Raw genomic sequence first — 12,500 nt, 5'->3', positions numbered from 1 at the left:
CGTCGACGCCAATCTTCCACATCAAACTGTAGATCGACACCAACATCCTATGCTAAGCTTTGTAGGTCGACAGGAAACTCTTCGTTATCAAGGAAAAGTTAATGGTAAGGCAAGGCTAGAGAAGATAAAGTTTACAAGTCTATACTTGATCATGCGCTCAATTTGATCCTTTCATATATATATATATATATATATATATATATATATATATATATATATATATATACATATATATATATATCAAATCATTGTTGCAAGATTACTGAGGCAACACATCCTGGTCATTGCAATCCCTGCACTTCAAAAGCCGTGCGGACGCGTCACCGGCAACTAACGGCGTCCCGAGCCAGCCAGCCTTTGGCGGTATTACGTCTCTCCTTAACTGTAAGCAAGAGAGATCAAGTGGGTGGTGACATACTGGGGGGGGGGGGGGGGGGGGGCTGCTGCTCCTGCTGCTTCACCAAGCCTCGCTCTCGTCCTCTCTAGCTTGGAATGGCGTGACATGTTGCCAACTTCCCCCACCCCTTCTCTACATGCCAGGTATGGGGAGAGGGGATTATATTCTGGGTCACCGATGTTTATTTTCATTTTCTATTTGCGGTCTTTCTTGAACCCCGGAGACAAGCAAACTTTACGGTCTTCACCGTCGCTCATATGCTAACAAAAACTTATGTGGACAGGAAGGGGAATTGCTTACAAATTTCAATAAAGCTATCCAATTTGTATAAACTTTCACTAATACATACACATTATATATATATATATATATATATATATATATATATATATATAAAGTTGGAGGCTCCAGTCATAGGACAGGAGTCCACAACAAGGCCGGGCCTTAACTGAAATAAAGAAAGGATTATGAAAGGAAAAAAAGAAGAGACACGGGGAAAGTATCTGAATTTAAAATGCTTCAGGTCATAGTTACTGGGAAAGACACGAGAAGGCAGAAAGTTCCAGAGCTTCGACGTGTTGGCAGCTGTCCACAAAGTATCGAACTGAACCCGAGGCTACCGTAACAATGGCCGATAAGTAATACCAGTCATATGAGCGTAAACAAGAGAGCCTTTACGAAAAAAAAAAAAAAAAAAAACTGGACAACGACTTGTTATTCCCCTGGTCGTCTGGTGCCTTCACGCCGACGGTGGTGTGTGTGTGTAAGTGAGATGGTACAAAGTAGGCCACAAAATCAATAACTACGCCATCAAGAACGACTGGACCAGAGTACGACTCTCCCGGATAAAATAGCAATCATCCAACTCCGGCGCTGAACACTCCAGTCTGACACCACACCATCACACACACACACACACCGATAAACTACACCATCACACACACCGATAAACTACATCACATGCCGATAAACTACACCATCACACACAATACAATAAACTACATCACACACCGATAAACTACACACACGACGATAAACTACATCTCACACGACGATAAACTGCGCCATCACACGCCAACTACACCATCACACAAACAAACACACCGATAAACTACACCATGACACGACGATAAATTACACCATCACACACCGATACACTGCTCCATCACACGCCGATAAATTACACCATCACACACACGACGATAAACTACATCACACAACGATAAACTACATCACACGCGGATAAACTACATCACACACACGACGATAAACCATCACACAACGATAAACTACATCACACGCGGATAAACTACATCACACACACGACGATAAACTACATCACGATAAACTACGTCACGCGGATAAACTACACCATCACACACCGACGATAAACTACATCACACGCGGATAAACTACACCATCACACACGATAAACTGCGCCATCACAAGCCGATAAACATGACACGCCGATAAACTACACCATCACACCGATAAACCGCCATCACACGCCGATAAATTACACCATCACACGCCTATAAACTAAATCAGACACACACACCGATACACTAGAGCATCACACACACAAGCACACACACACACACCGATAAACTACATCACACGACAAACTACACCATCACACACCGATAAACTGTCCCATCACACGCTGATAAACTACATCATACACACGACCCGATAACCTACATCACACACGATAAACTGCGCCATCACACGCCGATAAACTACATTACACAACGATAAACTACGCTATCATGCCGATAACTACACCATCAAACGATAAACTGCGCCATCACACGCCGATAAACACCATCACACGCCAAAAAACTACATCACACCGATAAATGTACAAGACATAAGACCTCAAATCTACAATTTACGGTATTCCACAAAGAACACCGGATATGTCCTATTGTGCATCCTTTTCTGCAGACAACAAAGGTAAACAGCTATTCTGCCGACAATGGAGCGGCCTGGGGCGTTTTACCTTTGTGTGGTGTGTGTGTGTGTTGGGGGTGGGGGGAGAAGGCGTTGAGACCTGACAAACATGTCAAATAAAGCATCAGTAGTCACCCCTAGTATTGTTCTCCATACTGAATGAGGAAAGGTATTTATAGGCATTTTCATACGAGGGAGAACAAAGACTCAAATTAGAATTCTCGAACACATAAGTTATGAATGACCTACCTTTTGAGTGAGCCTTCCTTGACGATCTACTTCCAGTGCTTGAATAAGAGGAGGATTCCCAAACACGCTTATCCACCACCGCTTGAGTGATAGGTGGATTCTCCCACACTTGAGGTTAGAAAACGTGTCACGGTCCACTTCTAATAAGGATCATTAGGCTACTTCCACTTTTGTAAATGATAGGAGCCAAATGCCACATGGTACAAGTTATACTAGGCTATATTTCCACTCCTGTAAATGTTGAGCCAAACGCCACATGGTATAGTTATACTAGGCTATATATTTCCACTTGAGCCAAATTCCACATGGTATAGTTATCAAACATTTTCAAATCGACTTCTGATTTTCCAATATCTGGCTCCGTGCCTCACACAGACACACACACACAGTCAAATTTTCCAGATACGCCAGACTTCAGCTATATAATCCACAAGTTGTTACTTTGCAGCCGTGTGTAATAATCACGGTGATTCTCGGCTTGATATTATAATACTCACGATTCACTGCTTGATATACTATTCACGAATCACGGCTTGATATAATATTCACGATTCACGGGCTTGGTATTACAATATTCACGAATCATAGCCACTGCCCCTGGATGGTGTAGCTCACAAGATGATCCACCCCTGAAAAGAGGAAATAACTAATTAATTACATCATTCAAAAGAAAAGACTAATTACATAATTACAAAAAACTCAAAGTCCTGATCATCAGTGTTATAGCTATGGTGGAGAGTTTAATGTCATTCATGTATATTAGTGTGATATTCGCCCTTATGCACAGTATCTTTGTACTACCACCAACCTATTGGATATTGGATGGTTGTAGATGGTAAACATCCAAAGACCAGGGAGGTATACGACCAGTACTACCCGCCTGGGTATTAGGAAGGGGTTAGTGATGGCTGCGTTGTGAGCCGGCAGCAGTTCAGTGGATGTCAAGTTGCACTCACACCCATGTAGACTAAAGGCATTCTGTCCACAAACATACAATCTCTCCTTGACAAAAGGACCGAATGCCACAACCAGGATTCGAACATAAGAGGCCCGCGAATGCGCCATGGTCAGGAGCGCTAACCGTTACACCAATTAATCATCAATCACCTTTATATATATATTTTTTTCTTTATAGGAGCATAACCTGCTCAGATCTACGTCACAACACGGCAGTCGTTAATTGCATGCCTAATCAAAGAGTCAGTAATGTACATGGCTCATTACGGTTAATTACGTAGTTCTACGAAGTCCCAGAACCTATGCCTACTCTAAAGAAGTCAAATGTGCATGGCTCATTAAGGTTAATTATGTAGTTCAACGAAATCCTAGAACCTGTGCCCAATCTATGGAGAGTCAGTAATGTACAATGATTATTTTCCCATCTCTAGTGATGGAGGGCGTACGGACTGTAGCACTATCTATTTCTCAAATAGAGATTTTTCATGCATGAACGTCTTACATCATTCACATCTCAATTACTTAGATAATAACGAAGCTTTTTTTTAAGGCACCGGTATATAACGGAGAATGGCTGGCTGTAGATAACATATCGTCAAGACGGAGATACGCCTCGGAAAACTGGGAAATAAAAAAAATAGAAAATAAATTATAGAACGGAGAAACGGACGCGGTACGATCAAGGGATAACCCAACAACTGAACGATTCAATCGCTAAAAAAAACTACATACACGTCTGCTATCGCCAATCTAACGCACCCAGCTGCTTCCCTTAAGCACCAGTTTCCACTAAACATTTCATCAATACCTTACCTTCAATCCCCACGACTTAGTCAACAGTTAGAGACGGCCGCGTAGATGCTCTACGTGCTTGAATATAACGTTAGGTTAGTTCACTGCACATCCTGGGTGATGGCTGCTAGCGTGAGCCAAGGCAACAGACCACTCGCATGCTGCCGGCTGTTCCCCCGGCTTGTTCTGGTTCTCGTCTGATGACCCGCCGGTGGTCGTTTACCAGTAGGTTATGTGCAGTGGCTCCTCGGGGTGATCCTGCCGGCGATACGACACGAGTCTGTGAGGGGAGGGAGGGAGGAAGGAAGGGCCGTCTTTATTATCGTCCCTCTTCTGTCAGGTCCTCTAACTGACGGCTCTCGTCAACCCAAGGTGACTGCTGAGGCGCCGCTGCACAGCTCGCACCAACCTTACGTCAGCCATAATACAGTGCCTGACGCGGCCACTGGTGGGTGGAGATAGAGCGAGTGAGAGAGACACGGAGAGATAGAGAGAGGTGTAGCGCACCGGTGTTGTAAGAGGGCCTGGGTGAGTGGCGTTTGGCGGACGCTCTAGCTAGCGCCGCTCACACACACACTCACACACCACACTCCCGCCCAGGCCACGTGACTCCCCCCCTCCGGTAGGCGGGGCCTAGTCTTCCCCCTCCCTCCTAGCCCTCCCCTACCCCACCAGCTTACCCGTGACGTCACCACACCGACTTATATCACCAGCAAACAACCAATCAACTTTCCCACTAAATCAACCAACTGGAGGGGTTCAACAAGTGCTATAGTCTTGCGGGAAGCGTAATGAATGAGGAATTTCACTAGAATGAGGAATTTCACCAGAAATAAATGAATTTTAACAAGATAAATATATTTTCTTGACTTACCTAACAAGCCATTCACTACTTGCTCATATAATGTATATATATATATATATATATATATATATATATATATATATATATATATATATATATATATATATTCTTTCATACTATTCGCCATTTCCCGCGTTAGCTTTAACAGAGGACTGGACCTTTGAGGGAATATCATCACCTGGCCCCCTTCTCTGTTCCTTCTTTTGGAAAAAAAAAAAAGGGGGGGGTGGGGGGAGGATTTCCAGCCCCTGCTCCCTCCCCTTTTAATCGCCTTCTACGACACGCATAAGTTTTCAAGTGCACTTTCGTGTAATAATAACATCAACAGGGGAGATACAAGAAATATAACAGTCAACTGATATACATCGAAGAGACGAAGCTAGGACGTCATTTGGTAAACATGCAACTGTCCAAGACAAACAAGCTTGTTGTCTGTCTTGGACAATCGCATGTTTACCAAATGGCGTCCTAGCTTCGTCTCTTCGATGTATATCAATTGACTTATATTTCTCTCATGTGTCTCCCCTGATGATGTGATTATTACACGAAAGTGCACTTGGGAAATTATCATGTTTCATTTCCCCGTGGACTCATAGTAATATCTTGATCACGCGCAAAATTGTGATCCTTTCCGACACACACACACACACACACACACATATATATATATATATATATATATATATATATATATATATATATATATATATATATATATATATATTATTCATCAACTCATGTCTTCAAAGCATTCAACTTGAGACATTCGATGGAATTATTGATTTATCATAAGATAATTTATTCATTAATCTATACTTAATCGCCGTCTCCCGCGTCAGCAAGATAGCGCAAGGAAACAGACGAAAGAACGGCCCAACCCACCCACGTACGCAAGTATATACATAAACGTGTATCATAATACATTACATGTAATAATATTATGATGATATTGTGTGTGTATGTCTGAGGTGGAGGGATTACTTTAGTTAACCCTATGTTTTGATCCTCAAGCACTTGGCAACACAGAACATGGCAGCGTTACTTTGATTCTCAACAAAATATGATGTCCCCCACATTTAACCACACTTTTTTTAACAATGTTCGCCATTCTTATGTCATATCTCCTCAGACATAAGCAAGCACACAAAAATGTCTCGCATGTGTGTGTGTGTGTGTGTGTGTGTGTGTGTGTGTGTTGAAAAGCTTCACCATTTTTATGTCATAAATCTTTCCCAAAAATGTGCAAGCACACAAAAATGTCTCGTGTGTGTTCGCCATTCTTATGTAATATCTCTTTCTCAAACATCTGCCAGTTGACAAGCCTAACCAACACAGCCAAACCTACATCAACTTCACTGACATCCAACGGGGAAGCTGTGGGTCAGAATCATTGAAAGACACGGTCAACAAGGATCAGAGGTGTTACCTACTCCTGTGCTAACCACGAGAATAAACTGTTGTTTTCTCGAATTAAACAGGAAGACGAATAAACTGGTTTTGTCTCATTTCTTCAAACAGGATGGCGCTGTGAAGACGAATAAACCACCTCTGTGAAGAGGTATGTGGTCATTCTGGCTTTACTAGTATCCCTTAGTAGCAGGTGACCTTAATGTTCTCAGAATCTACCAACGTATCGATCAATCGTTCTGGGAGCCACAACGCGTTGGGAAGACCAGCACAAAATCTGACATGTTTTGTGGATCGTGGCTCCCTAGCGCCGGGGTGGCCTCAACGTGGTTGGATGCTGAACGTTACTAGCTAGGAACCACGTGCGCCAGTGAAGGAAAGGTCGGGAATGGCCTGGATTAGAATCCTTGACATGGCACTAGTTGGCTTACACCCAACCCACAACCTCAAGGCTGACCAATAAACGAATATCTGGCGTAGGCTGCTGCATGTGTGTGTAAACATACAACAGGAGTAAAGATATGGTCAATATATATCCACTTTCAAGAAACGAGGTAATACACATATAGTAATGAGGATAAAATTCAAAATATCTGGGGTAGTTTTTCCAATTAAGAGCATAAGGCAATTACAAGGTACCGGTTGTATGAACAGAAAACCGGCTATAGGTGATGGCCTACATCGGCCTAATACTATGCACTAAGGCTTATCTCTAACCTAGCCACGTTTTCCTTCCCTTTATAATACAAAAAGCCACCAGCCCAGACAAGCGTCCACTTCCCGACTCCTCCAATTAGTATCTGTATTCGGGGAGTCGACCCTGAAGACGACGAAAAAGGTAAATTGGCAATTAGAGCAATTTGTGTGTGTGTGTATAATATATATATATATATATATATATATATATATATATATATATATATATATATATATATCCCTGGGGATAGGGGATTAAGAATACTTCCCACGTATTCCCTGCGTGTCGTAGAAGGCGACTAAAAGGGGAGGGAGCGGGGGTCTGGAAATCCTCCCCTCTCGTTTTTTTTTTTTTTTTTTTTTTTTTTTTTTTTTTTCAAAAGAAGGAACAGAGAATTGGGCCAGGTGAGGGTATTCCCTCAAAGGCCCAGTCCTCTGTTCTTAATGCTACCTCGCTAACGCGGGAAATGGCGAATAGTATAAAAGAAAAAAAAGATATATATATATATATATATATATATATATATATATATATATATATTACTTTCTGATTGCCATGCCTCAGGTATCGGACACATATGACCTTAAAACTCTGCCGAATCTATGGGATTTTCGCTCTTGGGAGGCCTAAAAACGCGTCAAGTCTGCCACTTCAAATGGCTCCATCACTGCCGTCAACCTAGACGATCATTCAGACGATGACCACCATCCAAACTCGAACAAACAGCAAAAAACAAACAAACAACACGAACAGAATGCTAACATTTGGAGGCTGGCCAGCCACACGTGTGGGAAATACGACTGTTCCATATAATGGAAAGGGCAAACCACAGTCTCCCACACGTTGTGTAGTCATACTAGGACACTAACCTCGTGCTTGAGGGTCGTGCAGTCGTACTCAAGGACAGTAACGTCGTACTTAAGGGTCGTATAGTCGTACTTTAGAGTCCTATAATCGTACTTCAGGAAAGTAATGTCGTACTTAAGGGTCGTACAAGTCGTCCTCAAGCGTTCAGTGCTCACGTCTGGCTCACCTGTCTACTGTCTACACAGAATTAACAATACGTCAGATGTCGATCAGAACCTGACATGTTTGTCTATCAGACAGCTGGTGTGTGTCGGTTGTGCTTGTGTGTGAACGGGGGGGGGGGGGGGGGGGAGCAGCCAATCATGTGCCTCACACCAGATCCCACACCAGTGCCACTTTCTCGCACATCAGAACAAGAATATAAGAGAACACTGTTGTACACACAAACACACACACACATAACGTTATTACGAGACGGGGGCAAAACTCTCTCCTTGTAACACACACACCCACACTCATCGCTCCTCCAAATCCTCCCACTCCAACTCCTCCAAGCGCGAAAACCTATCCCTCCAATTAAATGACATATTCTCCGTCTCCAACCAACCAACATCTGCCGTATTTCATTAACGTATCTCTTCGGTGTTGTGGCGCCGAGCAAGCTGAACCACAATTTTTCTCTCTCCGTTACCCTCTCGTAAAGGAGAGCTTTTGCAATGACGTCGTGTTCAGTTATTCCCGTCGACCTGTGGAAAGGTGAAGTTATGGGCCAAATTCTACTGTTATTACCAGTTAGTTGCAGACGCCAGGCTGTGTTAATAATATACCATGACTGCTTGTCGCTGTGGTTTCGTTAAGTTCTAATGGCAATATATTATTTTTGCTTTTTTCAAAGTCCTATTGGACAGCCTTTATAGTCCAGGGAGGCAACGTATAACATCAGCTGTCTATCTAAAAAAAAATACATAAGTGGTTAAGAACTGTGGGGGATAATGTACCTCAGACGGGCCCTTATGCAAGGTGTGTATGTGACCGCACACACGTATTGTGTAACGTGCGATCTCCGTGGTGAACGCAACGTTCTGGCCGGCCTTTAAAGGTGAATATCTCTCCTTGATCGTAGGTACACTACGTCCGTCTTCACGAGGTACGTTACGATCATTCGGATCACACGAGCCTAACGTCATGAGAACAAAGGAAGGACAAGTTAGGTAAGGAAGAGCCTCAATACACACGGGTCGGGCCAGGCCAGGGCTGGCCAGCCTTCACGAACGCGCCATGTATGCTAGAGTTCCCCCCCCCCCCCACTCACGTCACTGTATCTATCACATAAACCACCTCGGGACGACGGTTACCTGGACATCTGAACACACCCTTAACCCCCGAGGTAATCAATAACTCACTTCCTCACGTGGAGTTTGAATTTTAAGCCTTTATGAAACACCTTTTTAAGTCATGGCGGCTCAAATGCCGTGATTAACAACGCTGATACCCCTATAATGAGGTTGTGGGATGACTGTTGTAATGAGGTTGTGGGATGACAGTTGTAATGAGGTTGTGGGGTGACTGCTGTAATGAGGTTGTGGGGTGACTTGTAATGAGGTTGTGGGATGACTGTTGTAATGAGGTTGTGGGATGACTTGTAATGAGGTTGTGGGATGACTGTTGTAATGAGGTTGTGGGATGACAGTTGTAATGAGGTTGTGGGGTGACTGCTGTAATGAGGTTGTGGGATGACTTGTAATGAGGTTGTGGGATGACTGTTGTAATGAGGTTGTGGGATGACAGTTGTAATGAGGTTGTGGGGTGACTGCTGTAATGAGGTTGTGGGATGACTTGTAATGAGGTTGTGGGATGACTGTTGTAATGAGGTTGTGGGATGACTTGTAATGAGGTTGTGGGGTGACTGCTGTAATGAGGTTGTGGGATGACTTGTAATGAGGTTGTGGGATGACTGTTGTAATGAGGTTGTGGGATGACTTGTAATGAGGTTGTGGGGTGACTGCTGTAATGAGGTTGTGGGATGACTTGTAATGAGGTTGTGGGATGACTGTTGTAATGAGGTTGTGGGATGACTTGTAATGAGGTTGTAGGATGACTGCTGTAATGAGGTTGTGGGATGACTTGTAATGAGGTTGTGGGGTGACTGCTGTAATGAGGTTGTGGGATGACTTGTAATGAGGTTGTGGGGTGACTGCTGTAATGAGGTTGTGGGGTGACTGTTGTAATGAGGTTGTGGGATGACTGTTGTAATGAGGTTGTGGGATGACTTGTAATGAGGTTGTAGGATACTGCTGTAATGAGGTTGTGGGATGACTGTTGTAATGAGGTTGTGGGATGACTGTTGTAATGAGGTTGTGGGATGACTTGTAATGAGGTTGTGGGATGACTTGTAATAAGGTAGGATGACTGCTGTAATGAGGTTGTGGGATGACCGTTGTAATGAGGTTGTGGGATGACTTGTAATAAAGTTGTGGGATGACTGTTGTAATGAGGTTGTGGGATGACTGTTGTAATGAAGTTGTGGGATGACTGTTGTAATGAGGTTGTGGGATGACTGCTGTAATGAGGTTGTGGGATGACTGTTGTAATGAGGTTGTGGGATGACTGTTGTAATGAGGTTGTGGGATGACGTAATAAAGTTGTGGGATGACTGTTGTAATGAGGTTGTGGGATGACTGTTGTAATGAGGTTGTGGGATGACTGTTGTAATGTGGTTGTGGGATGACTGTTGTAATGAGGTTGTGTGATGACTGTTGTAATGAGGTTGTGGGATGACTGTTGTAATGAGGTTGTGGGATGACTGTTGTAATGAGGTTGTGGGATGACTTGTAATGAGGTTGTGGGATGACTGTTGTAATGAGGTTGTGGGATGACTTGGAATAAGGTTGTAGGATGACTGCTGTAATGAGGTTGTGGGATGAGTTGTAATGAGGTTGTGGGATGACTGTTGTAATGAGGTTGTGGGATGACTTGTAATAAAGTTGTGGGATGACTGTTGTAATGAGGTTGTGGGATGACTTGTAATAAAGTTGTGGGATGACTGTTGTAATGAGGTTGTGGGATGACTGTTGTAATGAGGTTGTGGGATGACTTGGAATAAGGTTGTGGGGTGACTGCTGTAATGAGGTTGTGGGATGAGTTGTAATGAGGTTGTGGGATGACTGTTGTAATGTGGTTGTGGGATGACTGTTGTAATGAGGTTGTGGGATGACTGTTGTAATGAGGTTGTGGGATGACTGTTGTAATGAGGTTGTGGGATGACTGTTGTAATGTGGTTGTGGGATGGCTGACAGCTGCTGCTGGGAGGTCCAGGACACCATAAAGAGGCGGGTATCATGCGTACGCTGATTGGAGGTGGAGGGGCCACTTGCGTAACAACGGGTCATCTGAGGGGCCGCTGGCATCTCTGTGGTGCGATTGGTTGAGGTTGAGAGATTAACATGAGAGAGCGAGGTTGTACAGCAGGCTCTGCTGTGGCCTGCACTGCTCTCCGGGTCACTTTATCCCGTGTGGTATAACTTAATGATGATGTCTAATGTTGTGCAGAAGTCTGCTTGGCCTTACCTCACATCTCGTCCTTACGGGGCGACGGCCAGGACGTACCTCGACCCGCTGCTGCTATAGATAGTGCAGTGTATAGAGCCATATGTCACTACACACGACCCCAGTGCACTTTGGGCCCGCTGCTACCTGCGTGCACACCCCGGCACTTCCCTACATCTAACGTGGCTGGCACACCTGCCCATGACCCGACCGTAGCCAGAGCAGCAGATGTGCCCACGACCCGACAGTAGCCTGGCCACTAGGCTACATCATCCCTCGTATACAGGGCCTGAACACTAGGCTATGTCACCCCTCGTGTACGGGGCCTGTTGTCACCCCTCGTGTACGGGGCCTGTTGTCACCCCTCGTGTACGGGGCCTGTATTGTCATCCCTCGTGTACGGGGCCTGTATGTCCCCCTCGTGTACGGGGCCTGTATTGTCATCCCTCGTGCACGGGGCCTGTATGTCCCCCTCGTGTACGGGGCCTGTATGTCACCCCTTGTGTACGGGGCCTGCATGTCACCCCTGGTGTACGGGGCCTGTATGTCATCCCTCGTGTACGGGGCCTGTATGTCACCCCTCGTGTACGGGGCCTGTATGTCACACCTCGTGTGCGGGGCCTGTATGTCACACCTCGTGTACGGAGCCTGTATGTCGCCCCTTGTGGACGGGGCCTGTATGTCACCCCTGGTGTACGGGACCTGTGTCACCCCTGGTGTACGGGGCCTGTATGTCACCCTTCGTGTACGAGGCCTGTATGTCACCCCTGGTGTACGGGGCCTGTGTCACCCCTGGTGCACGAGGCCTGTATGTCACCCTTCGTGTACGA

The 12,500-nt window shown here is 44.8% G+C and overlaps 1 protein-coding gene across 1 annotated transcript in view; it reads right to left on the bottom strand.

The window, feature by feature from the left end:
• The window catches only part of tim (timeless), a 229,144-nt gene extending 224,197 nt beyond the window's left edge, over window positions 1-4,947 (bottom strand). The window contains exons 1-2 of the mRNA XM_071685093.1: window positions 4,370-4,947; window positions 2,600-3,228 (exon numbers count right to left, since the gene is read on the bottom strand). The gene's annotated coding sequence lies outside the window, so the exon portion shown is untranslated. The remainder of the gene's footprint in view (window positions 1-2,599; window positions 3,229-4,369) is intronic.
• Between the last annotated feature and the right edge of the window lie 7,553 nt (window positions 4,948-12,500).

The sequence above is a fragment of the Panulirus ornatus genome, chromosome 39, assembly GCF_036320965.1.
Source record: "Panulirus ornatus isolate Po-2019 chromosome 39, ASM3632096v1, whole genome shotgun sequence".
NCBI classification, from domain to species: Eukaryota; Metazoa; Arthropoda; class Malacostraca; order Decapoda; family Palinuridae; genus Panulirus; species Panulirus ornatus.
Note: the sequence above shows the minus strand (reverse complement) of the source record. Positions and strands in the feature narration are given on the sequence as shown.